The sequence below is a fragment of the Octopus bimaculoides genome, chromosome 6 (genome assembly GCF_046866305.1).
Source record: "Octopus bimaculoides isolate indiv1 chromosome 6, ASM4686630v1, whole genome shotgun sequence".
Lineage (NCBI taxonomy): Eukaryota > Metazoa > Mollusca > Cephalopoda > Octopoda > Octopodidae > Octopus > Octopus bimaculoides.
Genome location: NC_142933.1, coordinates 56,473,894 through 56,492,046, shown reverse-complemented (window position 1 = coordinate 56,492,046; position 18,153 = coordinate 56,473,894). Strand labels below are relative to the sequence as shown.

At 35.5% G+C, this 18,153-nt stretch overlaps 1 protein-coding gene across 7 annotated transcripts in view; it reads right to left on the bottom strand.

The window, feature by feature from the left end:
• The window catches only part of LOC106879572 (uncharacterized), a 650,101-nt gene that overhangs the window by 625,698 nt on the left and 6,250 nt on the right, over positions 1-18,153 (bottom strand). The window lies entirely within an intron of this gene.

Genomic DNA, 18,153 nt, shown 5'->3' with positions numbered 1-18,153 from the left:
GTCGGAAGTAAAAGAATTTGAATAACACCCACGTTTAACTTCATTTATTTATTTATATATAAATATATAAGTTCAAAAAAGGAAAAAGACAAAAAAAAACAACAACAAAAAACAACAACAAAAAACAACAACGTGAGGACGTGATACAGATTGTGTTACTAGACGCTCGGGAAAGGAAAGAAAGAGAATTTGACGTTTCGAGCGGAGCTCTTCGTCAGAAACAAAGAAAGTCCAAAGAAGGGAAAAACGGAGGAAGAAATATATATATATATATATATATATATATATATATATATATATATATATATATACATACATAAATACATACATGCATAAATACATACATAAATACATACATACATACAAACATACATAATTATTAGCAACAGAAGCAGTATTGGTACCAAAAGATAATAATGCCAAATACTGCATAGATGCATGGTGCATAAAAGTACAGACATATTGATATATAGCAGACAAGAATTATTTGGCAGGGGTGTTGGAACTGTCAGATCCTGTGATTTCAGTGTACTGCGCTTTTTCAGTGGCAGTTGTTTAGTGATTTCACTGATGTGATATGTAGAGCTACAGTTTCATTTAAGTTACTGATGTTGCAAATCCAGCAGGCTTATTAAAAAATAATTATTAGCAATGGATGCAGTATTAGTACCAAAAGGAAATCCTTGTATCCAGCTTAACAGTGTTCATCTTGGGAGGTCCTCTCATACAGAGGCATGTTGCATAAAAGAGTAGACATATATGAGAGCAGACAATAGTTTTCTGGTGTTGGCACTGGAACTGCGATTTCAAGACATCCATATTAAGTTGGATATAAAGATTCCTTTTGGTAAATATACTGCTTCTGTTAATAATTATTTTTCAATAAACCTGCTGACTATTTGCAACATCAGTGACAGAAAAGATACTGTTATTTTATATTTCTATGTATCGTGACTATTTGGCTGGTATGCAGACAATGGATGTCTGCCACTGAAGAAGTGCAGAAATCTCATGATCTTGCAGTTCCAGCACCCCTACCACAAAATTCTTGTATGCTATGATATATGACTGTGCTTTTATGCATCATGTATTTATGTGAGAGGACCTCTGAAGGAAAATATTGCAGTATTCAGAATTCTAACAAGATATTCACATAAAAGTGGGTATAAAGATATATATGAATGTATGTATATACGTATATCTATATATATAGAACTGAGGATGAGTGTGTGTGTGTGTCTGTATGTATGTATCACTAAAACTCGAGAACTAGCCAACTAATTTCATTCAAATTTTACACATGCCTTACTTAGAGTCCATGCAGAGTAATGGGCCAAAATATTTTCAATTTCTTGCCTAAAGCAAGCCCAGAGCAATCTTTTATCTCTTACACTATTTCAATAATACGAGTCAAAAGTGAAACAATAACATCTCTATTTTAATGTGAGATAATACTTTCATAGTTTTAATAGTTTCACTATTAATACTGAAACTATTATCTCATATATATACATACATATATACACACACACACACACATATATATATATATATATATATATATATATATATATATATATATATATATATATATATATATATATATATATATATATATATATATATATATATATATATATATATATATATATATATATATATATATATATATATATATACATATATATATATATATATATATATACATGCATATATATATGCATGTATATATGTGTATGATCCAGCTTCAACTAGATTTAACAGAAATGTAACTTGTTCAGGCTCACATTACCTAATGGAGAAATCCAGGAAGTCCAAGATTGCTACTGGACAAGTACATAAAGGACCTGATAAAAGTATTCAAAGAATTTGGCCTGTCCATAACAGTTACCATCAACTTGACCATGGTTGGTTTCCTAGATGTGAATCTAGAGCTGAAAATGAGCAAGTAATACTCTTGCAAGAAGCCCAATGAGGAAACTATATACATCCACAGAATCTCAAATCTCCCACCACCACCACCACCACTGTGATTAGAAACCTTGTCTCAGGTGTTAGTAGAAGAATATCTAAGCTTTCAGTAAGCAGGGTGATCTTCAACCCCAACTACAATGATGCATTGGTGAGAAGTGAGTTTACAGAGAAGTTTACACATAAAACAGACCAGAATGAGAAAGATAATCTGGTTTAACCCTCCACTTCACCCATATCATGAAAATTGTTCGAAAACAATTGTTTGAAAACAATTATTCAAAAAAGTTATTTGAATTGGCAATTTAGTGAAATAAAATTATTCGGATTGACGATTGTTTGAAATGTTTGTTGATTTGAACATGTGCTGGTGACATACATTACCAGAAAGTGAAAGACAGAAAATACTTTGCTCGTGCTGATTTACCTGGAATTTATATACCCTTTAAAAATGGCTGGATATATTGATAGTGAAAAAGGCAAGCCCGTGCTCAAAATTGAAGGTTTTGTATTTGTAAAAGATAAGCAAATTGGAACCAAAATATATTGGAAGTGCAATAAGTTTGCATCATATTGTAAATACCATGCAATAACTAACTACAGTGAAGTGGTTAAAGTTTCTCATGAACATAATCATTCAGGTGATTCTGTAAACATCGAAGTGCGTACTTATATAAACAGAGTAAAACAAGAGGCTAAAGAAACCTGTGATTCCCCGCATTATATAGTTTCTACTGCTGGCCTTCAGTTAAGTGGAAACTTAGTGCAATCTTTACCAGCAATAAGCACTATAAAAAGGACTATTCACAGTGTAAGACAAAAGGAGAGATCTGGCTTGGCTAATCCTATTCATAGAAGAGAAATTATTTTCACTGATGAACAGACAAAAACTAATAAAGGGGAACAATTTTTGTTATATGATTCAGGCCCTGGCCATGACAGAATGCTCATTTTCACGACTCAGAATAATTTGAGTATACTTGCATCAAGTGAACATTTACAAGTGGATGGAACATTTAAAACTGTAACTCAACTATTTGAACAATTATATACAGTACATGCTGTTAAGAATAACTTTACCATTCCAATAGTTTATGCCTTACTTCCACATAAGAAGGCTGACACTTATAGAAAATTGTTTGCAAAAATTAAGTCAATGCTGGTTTACCAAGAACTAACAATGCCCTTGAAGGATGGCATAGAGCTTTTATACAACAAGTGTCATCCCATCATCACACAATATGGAAATTCGTAGATGCTCTCAGAAGGGAACAGGACTTGCAAGAAATTAATATTGCAAAAATAAGAGCAGGTTGCCAAAATATCAAGAGTGCTAAAAAATACTGAGACGCAAATGAAAGACTCAAGAAATTAGTGGCATCCTTTAATGATTACCCTTCAGTGGTTGAGTATTTACATGGCGTAGCATATAACTTAACTTTATAAGTATTGTTTTTTAAATCATTGCAAATTAAGATATATGGTTTTTGATTTTATCATTTTTGTTTAAATAAAATAAAAGATTTAGAATAATTAACATTTCGTATAACTTTCATTCATACATAATAATTTTCATTCAAATAAATGTTTTTCGAATAATTGTTTTTGAATAATTGTTTTTGAACAATTAGTTTCAATCAATGTTCACATGAAGTGTCACCTAGAAGTTTCTGCCAATGTAGCCAGGAGTTTCCTGTCATTGATTAAGAAGCATTTCCTCAGGGGAAACTAACATTGTAGATAAACCACACAGTAAGAGTCTAGCAAATGTGACCACTGAGTTGAATTGTTAGCAAGTGGACAAACTAACTTATATGAAAAATGGAGTCATAATTTGTAAATTTGCTGCACAACTGGACTAGCCATAATGCATTACAGGAGGTGGTGAAAGACTTTGTGTTTCAGAAAGTGTGTGCAAACTGGGCACCACAGCAGCTTAAACTTGATTTGGAGGGATGTGAGGAAGTTTACCCTGATCTGTTGGGGAGCATTTGGGGGGTCAATGAAAATGCATTGTTTACTAATAGGGTAACAAGGATGAAACATGAGCTAATCGATATGATCTTGAAATGAAGTTCAGTTCATGGAACAGCATTTCCTGTCTTAAAGACATAGGGATTTCAAGAGCAAGAAAGCCATGTGACTCTTTTGAGAAGAGAAGAGCATAACTCCTTTATTTTCCTGAAATTTTATCCACTAATTCAGTGTTGAGCACTCATTCTCATTGTTCAACACACACACATACACACACATATAAACTCAGTGGTTAAAAAATAAACATCAGAATTGGGCAAACAACTTTATATCATCCTCATATATTTACACCATTGAACATAAATAAATACATATTTAAATACCAGGGCATTCAGCACAAAATCCAAAGGTATAAGAATATACATATATACACATGTAAAAATGTGTGAAAACCTGTAAAGAACGATGCGTATGAAGAAAATGAATGAAAAAATTATGAATGTGTATATGGCAAGAAAAGCCCCTTCATGGCAAATACTGGGCTAAACTAAATGCAAAAGAAATAGACAGAGAAAAATCCCAGCAATAGTTGAGAAGCTCAGGACTCAAAGCGGAGACTGAAGGATTTTTAATTGCAGCACAAGACCAGAGCCTCCCCACCAGAAATTACCAAAAACACATAATGAAAAGAAATATAACAAGTAACTGTAGAATATGTGGAGATGAACAAGAAACAATAAATCATATTATCTCTGGCTGCCCAGTCCTGGCTAAGAAGGAATACATTCACAGACATGACAGAGCTGAGACCTACTTACACTGGAAGCTATGCCAACACTGGAATAACAACAGAAAAAAGATGGTATAAACACACGCCAGAAAAGGTCACAGAAAACGAGAAAGCAACCATACTCTGGGATATGCCAATACACGCAGATAGAGAAATTAAGGCAAATAGACCAGATATAGTTGTCAAAGATCATGAAGGAAAAAAATGCTTTCTATTGATGTATCAATACCAGCAGATGACTACATTTCCCTAAAAGAAATGGAGAAACTTTCAAAATACAAAGACCTGGAAATAGAGGTAACTTGAATGTGGAATCTAAAAACAGAAACAATTCCTATCATAGTAGATGCATTAGGTATGATAAAAAAATATTCAGACAAATACATAACAAAAACACCAGGACTTACAAGTATATATAACATACAGAAAATTGCACTACTGGGCACAGCATATGTCCTAGGCAAAACACTTTCAATACAGTAACCATAAGAGCATCACAGCAAACCACAGCACATACCCAAGGCCCACAGAGCTGCGCTCGGTAGTGAAGTGAAAGCACGCTATAAAAATAAAACTACTGAATAATAATAATAATAATAATGATAATATATGGCCTGATGCAATACCAGGCTGTGGCTCTCATAGCTTCTGATCTTAACTGTTTCATCTTCATGTTAAAGATGGGCTACAGCAAATATTCTGCTCAATACCACAGATTTGCTTGTCAGCTGCTTGACCTAAACCAGTTGAGCATGTCCCTTAGTGGCTGATGATATGTGCATCTCTGATCACAAGCAAGAGTAGTAGGTGAGCATCATAACCATATATTGAAATGCATTCTTTGGGTTTGAATAATTCACCCCAGTTAACATGGATGTCTTGTTTATCATCCTTAAACAACCCATATTCAGGGACCTTTTGAGTGGGATGGGTTATCTAACCTGTTGAAAATTCTGGGTCCAACCTGTAAGGTCATGCACTGTTTATCTTGATATGAAACTATCATGTTGTACACATGCTTGTGATGCATATGCCTGGTGTACTGTTGTGTCGACGCCCCCAGGCGAAGAAGTAGGATCTCCCAAGACATATAAATAGAGGCAATCTGGCTGTGGTAGTGTTGAGTAGTAGTCGAGTAGCTGTTGAGTAGTAGTTGTGTAGCGGTTGAGTAGAGATCATCCGAAGATGCTAGATAGCAGTAGCGTTGAGACATAACATGTACCCTTATCAGATGGGTAGTCATGATGGGTATATAGGGTTTCATTTTTTGTACCTTGCATCTCTTTGATAATGTGTGCTGCTTTCTCACTCAATAATGATATTCTGCTCAGTACCACAGATTTGCTTGTCAGTTGTTTGACCTTAATCTTAGTGGCTGATGATTTGTGCATCTCTGATCACAAGCAGAAGTAGCTGGGGAGCATCATAGCCATGTGTTGAGAGGAATTGTTTGGGGTTTGGATAATTCACCTCTGGAAACATGGGTGTTTTATTCAATATCCTTAAACAACCCCTATTCAAGACCTTTTGAGTGGGATGGGTTACTCAACATGAAGAAAATTCTAACTGGGCCCCACCTGCAAGATCATGCACTGTTAATTTTGATATGAGATCACCACATGGATGTGATGCACGTGCCTGGTGTACCCTTATCAGACAGGTAGTCAAGATGGATATACTGGGCTTCATATATTTTACCCCAGTGTCACATTGATGGCATGCACTGCTCTCTCGCTCAATAATAATAATAATAATAATAATAATAATAATAATAATAATAATAATAATAATAATAATAATAAAATAGACATTACTTCAGCACCAACAGCAGAAGAACTAGAGAAATTCTGGAAACAAATATGGTCGGTGAAGCAACAACCCCAAAAAAGGACCATTAAAATAACGAACTTAGCACCTGAGCAACTCTGGGCCCCTATAACAACTGAAGAGGTCACCCAGACACTGCAAAGACTAAGCAACTGGAAGGCACCTGGACACGACAAGATCCCCAATTTCTGGTTAAAACACCTGCCAGGAATGCATAAAAAGCTGGCAGAAAACTTTAACAACATAATAGCAGATCCAGAGACAATGCCTGAATGGCTCACAAAAGGGAAAACCATCTTAATCCCCAAATCCACGGAAACGGAGAAACCACAAAACTATAGACCTATAACCTGTCTCCCTACGATCTACAAAGCCTTTACTGCAATAATATCGCAGAGATTGAGTAAACACCTGGAAAATAACAACCTGTTTCCAGAAGAGCAGAAGGGATGCTGCAAGGGCTCATGCGGCTGTAAAGATCAATTATTGATCAATAAAGCCATAACTGAAGACAGCCGCAGAAAGAAGAAAGGCCTCAGTATGGCCTGGATGGACTACCAAAAGGCTTTCGACAGTGTTCCCCACACGTGGATTCTGGAAACACTAGCCATAAACAAGGTGGCACCAATTATCATAAAATACATAGAGCACTCAATGAACAAATGGCAGACAGTGCTACAGCTCCAAACAAAAGAGGGACTTGTGAAAACGAAAGCCATCCCCATTAGAAGAGGAATATTCCAGGGAGACACGCTCTCTCCACTCCTGTTCTGCCTGGCACTCACACCTTTAACAGAATTGCTAAATAGAACTGGATGCGGTTACAAATGCTATGGAAAAACAGTCAGCCACCTTCTATATATGGATGACCTAAAATTATATGCAAAAAACGACAAAGAGCTAGAAACACTACTACAGACAGTACACGGCTTTACCAAGGAAATAGAAATGAAATTCGGATTAGAAAAATGTGCCAAAGCAACCCTGAAAAGAGGAAAATTAGTTAAAAGTAGCAATATAACACTAGATAAAGCCAATGAAATAAGAGAACTAGACGAAAGCCAACCATATAAGTATTTAGGAGTCAATGAACTAGATAGGATACAACATACACAAATGAAAGAAAAAATAAAGAAAGAGTACTATAGACGAGTTAGATCAATACTAAAAACAGAGACCAATGCTAAAAACAAGATAATGGGTATCAACACTTTAGCTGTCCCAGTTATAAGCTACAGCTACAACATCCTTAACTGGACACTAAACGAACTATGTAAAATAGACAGGAAAACAAGAAAAATAATGACAGGATATAGGATGCACCACCCAAAATCTGACATAGAAAGGCTATATATACAACGCACAGAAGGTGGCAGGGGTCTTATACAGCTAGAAAACTATTATAAAATAACCACCATAGGACTGCAAAAATACCTACTCCAGAAGCAAGGAAAACTAATACAAATAGCCACAAAACACGAGCAAAACAAAAAACTGTTTTCAGTATTTAAGGAAGCTGACAAATACAAACAAGAAATCAATCTACCTAACAAATACGAAGAAGAAGAAGAAGAAGAAACAACAAGAGCTATAAAACAAATGAAATCCAAACTAAAACTAGAACAGCAACGGACCATGATAAAACAATGGCAAGAAAAGCCCCTACATGGTAAATACTGGGCTAAACTAAATGTGAAAGAAATAGACAGAGAAAAATCCCAGCAATGGCTGAGAAGCTCAGGACTCAAAGCAGAGACTAAAGGATTTTTAATTGCAGCACAAGACCAGAGCCTCCCCACCAGAAATTACCAAAAACACATAATGAAAAGAAATATAACAAGTAACTGCGGAATATGTGGAGATGAACAAGAAACAATAAATCATATTATCTCTGGCTGCCCAGTCCTGGCTAAGAAGGAATATATTCACAGACACGACAGAGCTGGGACCTATATACACTGGAAGCTATGCCAACACTATGGAATAACAACAGAAAAAAGATGGTATAAACACACGCCAGAAAAGGTCACAGAAAACGAGAAAGCAACCATACTCTGGGATATGCCAATACACACAGATAGAGAAATTAAGGCAAATAGACCAGATATAGTTGTCAAAGATCATGAAGAAAAAAAATGCTTTCTAATTGATGTATCAATACCAGTAGATGACAACGTTTCTCTAAAAGAAATGGAAAAACTTTCAAAATACAAAGACCTGGAAATAGAGATAACTCGAATGTGGAATCTAAAAACAGAAACAATTCCTATCATAGTAGGTGCCTTAGGTATAATAAAAAAATATTCAGACAAATACATAACAAAAATACCAGGACTTACAAATATATATAACATACAGAAAATTGCACTACTGGGTACTGCACACATTCTACGCAAAACACTTTCAATACAGTAAACATAAGAGCACCACAGCAAACCACAGCACATACCCAAGGCGCACAGAGCTGCGCTCGGTAGTGAAGTAAAAGCACGTTATAAAAATAAAACTACTGAACAATAATAATAATAATAATAATCTTTTCTACTCTAGGTACAAGGCCCGAAAATTTTGGGGAGGAGGCCAGTCGATTAGATCGATCCCAGTATGCAACTGGTACTTAATTTATCGACCTCAAAAGGATGAAATCAACCTTGGCAGAATTTGAACTCAGAACATAGACAAACGAAATACTACTAAGCATTTCACCCGACATGCTAACATTTCTGCCAGCTCACTGCCTTAATAATAATAATCATACACACACACACACACACACACACACACACACACAATCATATATTCTAAAGTATTTTAAGTATAGCAACAGGATTTTGAGATTAAATAAACTGAAGCTTATTTAAGTAAGATTTTTGCTAAACATCTTTTCATGAATCTGTTGTGGAGTTGTTTTGATGTATTCTCTATTTTCTAATCTTCAGAACTGTATAGAACATTAATAAGGATCAGCTGTGCTGTGATCTCTTTATGCCTAAATTTTGAAATAGATGAAAATATCTGAAAAAATCAAATTTTTTTTACACGATTTTAGCTAATATTTTTGATAATATTTTGCTTTATATCTTTTTAAATTTGGCTTTTAATTACTAAAATCATAATTAAGCACAAAGTTATCTAATTCACAAAAAGACAGGAATTTGACATTTGAATAACAAGCATATCAAGAAAATATAACCGCTATAACAAAAACAAAAACAAAAAAAACACATCCATTCTCTTCTAAAAGCACACCAACCAACACACATATACTGTTGAACCTACATACAATTACACATACTTGCATCTGTGCAAATGAATACTGAAAATTCTAATCTTTTAAAGACATCACTGTCCACTTCAGAAACACTTTAACAAATGTTTTTGACAAAATATATATAGAAGGAAATCTAATTGTATGATTGCTTCTTAGAACAAAAGTATGATTAGATTCAAATTTTCTATGTGAAACAAGTCATACATTTTCTCATTTTCTATACATGTATATAGATGTATGTGTGTGTGTGTGTGTATAAAACTTTTTTCAGAATGAGATAAAAAACCAAGGCTGTGAAGATTGTAGAACATTTATAAATAGAATGTCTTACAGCTGTTTCCGGGATATTTATTATATCCCTTCATCAGAGACAGTGTGAGAAAATGATTAAGCAATAGTTAATTTAGATAAGAAATGAAATAGAGAGTGAAGTGGAGGAATGAAAATAGATGTGAGATATGCAGGGATTCCTCCACTTCACTCTCTATTTCATATCTTATCTAAATTAACTATTGCTTAACTATTTTCTCACACTATCTCTGATGAAGGGATATAATAAATGTCCCAGAAACAGCTGTAAGACCTATTTATAAATGTTCTAAAATCTTCACAGCCTTGGTTTTTAATCTCATTCAGAAAAAAAATTTTCTATATATACACATGCTGGTATATGACCTACGTTGACTCCTTATTCACATAATCACCGAACCTGGAGCTTAACTATGGTTTGTCCAGAGCACTTACTCATCAGTACCTGACACCTTTGGGTCTTATTGACACCATTACCTCTCATAACATATATATATGTCCTTTTATTCTTTTTTAATTTAGAGTTAATTTTGACCAGCCAGCTGCTTGGTATCAAGATTATGAAGGAAAGCATTTTGTTTGGTTCATCACTCTTTAAATCTCAAGGAGGTCTTGCAGGTTTTTATAGACCTAGATATCATAATCATTTGTAGTGTTGCATTCTCTCTCCAAGAATCCAAGTTTCGCCATATTTTGATCCAGATGGGTTGGTACATATCTTGTTGTTCCAGTACTAATAGGTAATGAAGCTGAAAGTATATCTTGGGATCTGGATTTGTGAACTCCTTATCAATAGCTCATAGATGTCCTCTTTCTACTATATATGTCTGATCACATTAGTGTTCAGAGGGCTGATGCTTTCACAATGGCACATCTTTTTCTTGTGGTTCCACACAACAATATCTGGCCAGTTGTGTTTTAAATTGATGGCTGTTTTAATTTTTAAGTTCAGTCAATATTCTTTTGACACATCAGTCTCAAAATAGTCAACTTGGTAAATATTTCATAAAGGACCCGTTTGTACCTTAGTGTGAAATAATATTTTTTCCACAGATTTTTTTTGTGTGCATTCAACATATCTGACCTCCAAACCCGCTGCAGAAAAGAAAGTGGGAAGGGGTGGTTAGAACCTTGGAGTTATTCACCAATGGAGTTTTGTTTCACAGATTTTTTTCCCCATGTTATTTCACATGCTTTCAACAAATGTAACATCGAAAAGGAAAGATTTGGCTGCTATTTCTAGCACTCTCTGCTACCACGTAACAGCTATTTGCGATAAAGGACCCGCCAATATTTCACTGTGAAAACATCAAAATGGGGAAGATATGAGATTTGTAGAATGTATGCGAAATAACCTAGAAAAGATAAAGGGTCCACTGGAAAATTTGGCTACTATTTCTAACACATCCTGCTAACACGTAGCAGATGTTCCAGTCAAGAATTTTTGCCAAAATTCATGACCGTCTGTCGGGACCGTCTGTTTGCATGAAATCCATCCTTCGTTTCATTTTCAATGTTGCCACATTTGAACACATACTCATGAATGGAGAATTTCAGTATTTGTAAAAATTGTAATCTTGATTACTATGTATTCATCAGCACTTTTCATTTTAATGATCAAAAGTCAGTTGAGTTCCTTCGTTCACATGGAGTATTGCCAAAAATAGTGATATGCCCATATTGTAGCAATGAATGTATTTATAGGGAAGACAAACATTTATGACGGTGTAGAAGAAATCATGTCATTCCTAAAGAAAAGACGCTTTTGTAACTATCCTGTTTTCAATTTCAAAAGTTCGTTTTTGGACAATGTTCACATTCCTTCATGGAAAGTTATGCTTTTTGTAAACCATTTTGTGAGTCTCTTATGGGACCATAGAGCGGTGGAAAAATGCCTGAAAATCCCCATAAAGAGCACCACAGATTGGTGATCATTTTGTAGCGAAGTGATGGACATGTGGTTCACACAGCAGTGGTTTTGGTGAGGACGTGGAGATCAATGAAACTTTGATTGTTCGAAGTAAATATGCAGAGGGTCAACCGACTTCTGAGCCAAATTTGGTTGTTTGGCAGCATCAAGTGAGCAATTAAATGCTTGAAGTAAAAAGCGTTTTAGCAAAGTATTTTTGAATGAAAATAAACTAGAGTTGGTTCGTAAGAAAGTTCTTTCCTTTGAAAGGACTCATTTCATTGGTTGAAAAATATACTAGCCGAAGCTAGTGACCAAAAAATATTCCAAAAGATTGTTTCTGGACGCTTCTTGATGTTTCCAATGAAGGTTATAAAAACCACAATTTTTCCATGTTTTTTAGTGACATTTACGATATCCTCATGAGGCTATGTCACTCACAACCTTGTGTGTCACATAGTGTTGAAATGTCTGACAGTAACGTAATAGATGCGGCATTATTCTCTGTTATGACCTTATCATTTATCTAAACTTTTTCCATAGAATACTTTGATGAATTAGTTAAAGAATTTTAGGAAAGACTTCCGCCCCCACCCCACCACATTTTCTCCCAAATTTGTTTATTTAAAAAATTCTTTTAGCCAAAAACCCCCATTTTTGGATACGGAGGTTCCGGAAAATTGCCAAAAATTTTCCCCCTCTTCCCCCTACCAAATTCTTCAATTTTGATTTTTTTTCCCCAACACAACCCTAACCCTAAAACCCTATCCCTAACTGTTACAAAAATGCTTTGAAATTTTTGTCTGAGTCATCATGTCCATATTTTTCTGCATATTTAGGAAAAAAAAATTCTTACAAAAAGTTTTACAAAAATTTGTGGAAATTTTTTCAGAATTATAATCTCCGTATTTTTCCGCATATTTTTTTTTTTTTTAATTTCTAAAGAAAGTAAAAAAATTAAGGAAATGGGGGTGGGGGTGGTAATTTAAAAATGCGGAGTTTTGCCCATTTTTTTGCAGATTCATATTCCTCGTAACTGAAAAGGGGAGGGGTTGTGTTGAAAAAAAATGATTTTAAAAAGGGTGGTGTTTTGGGGGAGGGGGAGGGGGCAGAAGTCTTGCCGAATTTTATTCTTGTCATCTCTTCACAACTAGTTATCTTTAGATAAAAATACTAGAAAATATTTTTCATTATATTGCCTTGGATTACTCTTTAAGAGTGAACAAAGGGAGATTACTCCTGATATATATTTTGCAATTGTAATTATTTATCTCTGTAAAATAAAAGTATTCACCAAAATAATGCGACTCTGATCTTTTGTATTCGATAATGCTTGTTCTATTAACTACTTCAACTTGCAAGAGAAAGCCACAAAAGAAAAAGATTTATATGTGACATACAACATATCTATACAACATATTCAGTTTGCAATTAAAACCTTGTGGAGCTGTTGCACCAAGAAATGTTATCTGCTTAAATTAACTGTCCTGATAGTTGAGCTGTTGACCTCTAGATAACTAGAACAGTTGAACTGACAACCAGAATTCATCTATTTAGTTCAGTTAATTATTGTTTTGTTAAAAATTTACAAGGAAAGAAGTGTGACAACATCACACTTATTCCTCCCATTCAACAATATATTAAACCTGGGAGTATAGTGTATAGTGATACCTGGCCAGCCTACAAGAACTTAAATTCTTTAGGTTATCAGCATTGTTATTAACCACTGTAAAGATTTTCTGGATAACACACATAAAAACATACACACACAAAACATTGAAAGACTTTGGAGAGACATAAAAGAATCAATCCTAAGGCCAGGAATTCAATCAAAATATCTGCAACAATATCTTGCAAGATATTTATTCATAATTTCTCACTCTCTCAGGTCATCACCATCAAACAATTACCAACAAAGACTCCCAATCAGAAGAAGAAGAAAGCTTTTAAGGTATTTTTAATGTTTTTTGCTCTTTCACCTTTACTTTTATTTCTACCTTATTATTTCTACCCCCATGGGATTTCTTGGAGTATGACACCCTATTCTTTTTTTTTTTAGGAAAAAAAGTGGCTTGCAGCTGGTTTGGAGGTCAGATACATTGAATGCACTTGAAAAAACCTGTGGAAAAAAATGATTTCATACCAAGGTACAAATGGGTCCTTTATGAAGTATTTACCGATATATATGTATACACACACATATAAGCACATAAGAGAGATGTCCATAATAGGACATCTAACCCATCAGAAGGAGCAGTCAAACTCCAAACCACAATTAGGGATAATTTCGAAAGGGAATGAAAAATAAAAACATTTACCATCTATTGAAATGTACACTGTATGTATTTATATGAATAATATATAGTCTATTGACTAGTTTTTTTTCTTCTTGCTAGACCACTGGTAGCAAAAAGAATTTCTAAGTTTTTTTGCTACCCTGAGATTTATTAACAATGATATAATGATTTTTTTGGCCAATTTCTGAAAGAAAATCGGCATTTTTTTTTGTATTTGCTGCCGATAAGAAAACCGCACATGTGCGGTAGATATGAAAAATTATAACTTATAAGCACGAGGCATGTTTCTATGTATTGCCTCATATTTATGTGTTAATCTTGGCTTTTCTGCTGATGATAGCTGGCCTAGCAAATTATTTTATTTTGCTGAAAATAGCTTGAAATCTTGGTTCAGGAAATAGATGGTAAATGTTTTTATTTTTCATTCCCTTTCGAAATTATCCCTAATTGTGGTTTGGAGTTTGACTGCTTCTTCTAGCAGGTTAGATGTCCTATTATGGACATCTCTCTTATGTGCTTAATATATATACTGTATGTATATATATATATATATATATATATATATATATATATATATTATCGTCATCATCATCATCATTACTTAATGTCTGCCTTCCATGCTAGAATAGGTGGAACAGTTTCACAAGAGTCAGCCAAGCAGAAGCCTGCACAAGACACCTGAGACTATTTTGGCAGGATTTTTATAGCTGGATGCCCTTCCTAACACCAACCACTCAGCAGAATGGACTTAGTGCTTTTTTACATGGCACAAGCACAGGCAAGGTCAGTTTTGATTAGGTTTTTACAGCTGGATGCCTTTCTGAACACCAACCCCTTTACAGTGTGGACTGGGTGCTTTTAAGTGGCACCTGCACTGACAGGGTCACCAAGTACTTGCAAGACAAAAAAAAAACTTTTAAGAGGAGAGGGGGCATTGGAGGAGGTGATCATGTGTTGGATGATGAAAGGTTATAGTGAGACAGAGATAGAAACAAGTGTCTTGCTGTAGAGGAAGTACAAAATTACCCAACTGGAGAGAGAGAGAGATCAGGAATGAAGACAGAAACAGGTGCTCTACTGCAAAGGAAATACATAGTTACCCAGCCTGAGGGAAGTGCAGGAGAAGGAGAGAGAGAATGGGAAGCACCAGGATAGGGATGGTGGCAAAATGCCAGGCATACTAACAAGGGACAGGGATCAGAATATAAATGGGATGGTTGAGAGAATCTAAGTCTCATGTGCTCTAAGTGCTTATCGTTCCTGCACATCTGCCACATACAAAGATAACTTTATCTGTTAATTTACCTGTGATTCCACTGCACCTCTTATGTGCCCATAGTTTACACAGGGTACAGTGAATGGAATTTCTTCCAACTCCTTTCCTACATACTGAGTAGGGCCATTTACCTGACAGAAAGAGAGTTTTATCTTCTTTCTTACTAACAATTTGGTCTTAGCTAGGTTAACTTCAAGGCTCTTTGATTCCAAATATTGTTTCCATATCTGGAATTTCTTCTCTAATTCTGCTATAAAGATTCTGTAATATAACAGTTCCTACGGGCATCCAGTTTTGAATTCCTCTGTTATGGCCTGGGGGGATTATAATGAATAAAAGTGGGCTGAGAACTGAGCTCTGGTGAACCCTTACCTGTACGCTAAAGTCATCACTGTATTCATGCCCGACACTCACCTTACTGACAGCACCACTGTACATGGCTTGTTCAGCTTTAACAAGCCACTCCTCTACTCCTAACTTCCTTAAAGACTACCACTTAGTCTTCATCCAGGTCGATGGCTTACTTTTGGCCAAGTACTTTTTCTGCAGCTGTCTCACTAGGAAGATGGCATATGTGGTACTCTTCCCAGGTACAAAACCAAACTGCATCTCATCTAGTTTAATTCTATTTCTAATCAATTGAGCTTTAATCCTCTCAGTAACTTTCATGACTTGGTCTAGCAATTTAACTTTTTAGTAGTTGTTATTATCTAAGGCATTATCTTTACCCTTGGAACAGCTAACTGTAATACTACTAGACCAGTCATTGGGGATGGTGCCTTCCTAAATAACCTGATTAACTATATAGGTGACTAAGCTGTATCTTACACCACCAAAAATTTTAATCATCTCAGCAGTGATTCCTGATGGCCCAGGGGCTTTCCCTGTCTTCATGTCCTTAATTGCCTTATGTATTATGCTGCTATCAACTCTGATGGCTGGTCTCTCAATTGTTCAATATTTGGTAGATTCTCCTTCTCCCATTCATTTTCCACATTTAGTAACCTTTCATAGTGAAACTTACATGTATCTTTCTTCTCTGAGTCACTAAGTACAAGCATACCATTATCCATTCACTCACATTTCTCACCTACCACATCTCTATTTTCTCTGATACACTGCTTTGTAATCCTGAACACCTCATGCATCTGATCCTCACAATGTAGAACATTTGCAAATCTCATACCTTCAGCTACTCCTATTGCCATGTACACCTGACACCTAGCTGCTCTTTTGACTACCTGATATAATTCTCTGTTGCCACTGTTTTTCCAGTCTTTGCAGGCTTGTCTTTTTGCTTTTATAGCACTGTCAACCTCCTTGCTCCACCACCATGTCACCCTTGGTCAAGCTGGGACTCTGCACCAACCATAGGTTTCGTCCGTAGCCCACGGGAACTTCCAATTGTCCTCTAAGCTATATGTCCTCAATTCTTCCTCTCTTTTGTCAGAAGCCTCCATAAGTAAATCTCTAAATTTTTGTTTGTTTGCTGGGTCTTTGAGCTTCCATAGTCTTCTTTTCCAGATTGGCTTATTTCTCTGAGTCATTTTAGCTCTAATTCTGAAGTTACTAACTAATAACCTATGTTAGGTTGTACACTCTTCACTTAGAAAAGATTTTGCATTTTTTAAGCATCCATCTATCTTGTTGCCTGGTGAGAAAGTGGTCAATCTGGCCTATGTGCTCACCAGACTGATGAGTAATTAGGTGGCTAGCTGGCTGGCTGGTTTTTTGAAGTTAGTGTTGTAGATCATGAGATCATTTGCCTCACAGAGCTCCAGCAGCCTTGTTCCCTCCTCCATTCTAGGTTGAAAACCATAGCACCCATGCACTCTCTGGAATCTATGAAGGTGCTGTCCAACATGTCCATTGAAGTCACCAGCCACAATAACAAAGTCTCTGTCATTTGTCATTGAAATGGTTTGCAAAAGGATCTCATAGACTTGGTCTTTCAATCAGCCCAGACTGAGGAGCATAGACAGATATAAATGTAACTGTTAATTTATCTATGATAACTGTCATCTTCATTACCTTATCACATACTCTGACTACCTCAATTACCTTATCTACCCACTTTTCTGCTAACAGTATGCCTACTCCACCCACTCCATCCTTCCTGCTGACCCTGAAGAATTTGAATCTCTGTCTCTTTCCTATGAGGAATCTAGTTGAGGCTTCTCTCCATCTTACTTTTTGCACATTACACACAACATGGCGTCGCTCCAACATTTCACTAATCTCCCCACTCCTTCCTTTCATTGTACTAACATTGATGCTAGCGACCCTGTGATTGAGTACTTGGGAGTGGTAGTGGTAAAGTAGTCGTGGAAATTTTGTCATCACTTGAAAGAAATAAGATCTGCAGAAACACTTGCCAGCTAGAATAGAGTTTTGATACATAGTTTATTCAGTGAATCACAGTTTCTCCCACCTAGTCCAACATGTAGAGCAAGAGCCAACAAGTGGGTGTGAGAATAGGGTGGTTACATAAGACAGTTTAAGTATTATATGTCTAAATATTTATATATG